Source organism: Gavialis gangeticus, unplaced genomic scaffold (assembly GCF_001723915.1).
Source record: "Gavialis gangeticus isolate Ggan-Ray unplaced genomic scaffold, GavGan_comp1, whole genome shotgun sequence".
In the NCBI taxonomy this organism is placed as follows: domain Eukaryota; kingdom Metazoa; phylum Chordata; order Crocodylia; family Gavialidae; genus Gavialis; species Gavialis gangeticus.
This window is the reverse complement of record NW_017729002.1, coordinates 20,774,887-20,776,629: the sequence shown is the minus strand read 5'-3', so window position 1 is coordinate 20,776,629 and position 1,743 is coordinate 20,774,887.

The following is a 1,743-nucleotide window of genomic DNA, read 5'->3' as shown; positions in this document are numbered from 1 at the left end:
CGCACACGCGCTCCTGCGCCTCGGGGCCCGGCGCGACCTCCCGGGCTGCGGCGCTGACGGCCCCGGCGCAGCCGAGTGGTCCCGGAGAGAAGGAGCCGCCCGGAGCCCCGATCCCCTTCCGCTGCCACGTGCGGCAAGGCCGACACTGAAGCAGGTCTTTCGCCTCACGCGGGCGGAAGTTTGGCCGTGTCGCAATCTGCGGTGTTGGCATTTGTGCCTTTGCTGCCATGGTCGTGGCAGTACAAGCGGTGCCTTCACAAGAGGTTAAGTAACTAATCGCCAAGGAATTATTTCAAGTCTTGTTCCCGTTTCGAATAGAGCTTTATTCATGGATGATAAAGACTTCCTTGCAGCCCCTCATATTTAAGACCACTTTTAATTAAGGGACTCCTAATTCAAAATCTCCCTGGCAACTATGAGCTACCACTGGAATGGCAAAATAAATCTTCCTAAAGCTGAATCCCTGTGGTACCAGGCATATTTAAAAGGAAGTCAGAGTTAGTCAGTTTATGTAATTGCTGAAACAGTGGGGCATTTTGAACATATTGAAATGACTACAGTTCTAGAAAAAAGATGTAAAATGAAAAGTTCTTGAAGCCTGATAGGGACGGGAACAGGAGGATACGGATACAGCTTGTTCTCTTCTCTTCTCAGAAGGTGCTTAAGGGAAGCTTTAAACAGCTGCATTCATTTAGTTCCTCTGAGTTGTCAAACTATCAGCCTAATGGATCATCTCTAGTCCATTTGATACATGATAGATTTAGGCTTTGCAGAGTTTAATATACCTTCCTGCACCCCCTCCAAATAAGTAGTCAGCCTTCAGAGATGCAAAGGAAAAAAAAATCTGATAAGAAAAATAGTGTACTCTGGTTTCTCTTCAGATCGCATAAATCTTTCACCTTGATGAGAAACTGTTTTAAGATGCCTAACTGGGCTTCTTGCATGCTTTTGAAGCACCTTTTGGAAACTGGGATGCTAGGTATGTTTTGGTTCTTGTGTGGTCAGTGCAGCAGTTCTTATTTTTCTGTTAGTTTAACTGGAAGTAGGTTAAGGAGAGGTGTTTGGAAGAGCTTTCCCATTCTTTCAGCATATGGAGCATTCCATTATCCTCCTGGCTATTGCAAGGGTAAGAGGTCTTCACTACAGTACTAGAGGTGCACTGATACATTGGTCTGATATCGGATTGGCACCAATATAAAGAAAATTGACTGTATCAGAAATCATCCTGATGTAGCCGATAAATGCTTGGGCATGCGCTCAGCCGCAGCACAGCACGTAGGCATGAACCCAGGGAGGGCACGGTGGGAGGGGCGTGTGCCCCACATCTGCGCAGGCAGGGTGGCTGCCCTTGCTGGCTGGGGCAAGGGCTGCACCAGGCTCTTCCTGGCATGGGGGAGGGGTTGGGCCAGACCGGGGCCACGCCCAGGGCAGGCAGTGGTGGTGCTGCGGGGTGAATTTTGGGGTGGCTGCAATCTCTTTCCCACACACCCCCTGAATGCCCCTCCCAGCACCACCACCACCTGCCCCAGCACAGCCTGGCCCAGCCTCAATGAGGAAAAACTCAGTGCTACCCCAGGCCCAGCCTGCAACTGCAGCCCACCCTGCCCCACACAGATCCAGGGGGCATGCGCCCCCCATGCCATCCCAGGGTGTGCGCAGTGGCGAGAGCCACCACCCACACCCCCTGAACAAGCTGTGGCTCCAACCTGCACCCACCCTGCCCTGGCTGGGCAGTGCCTGCCT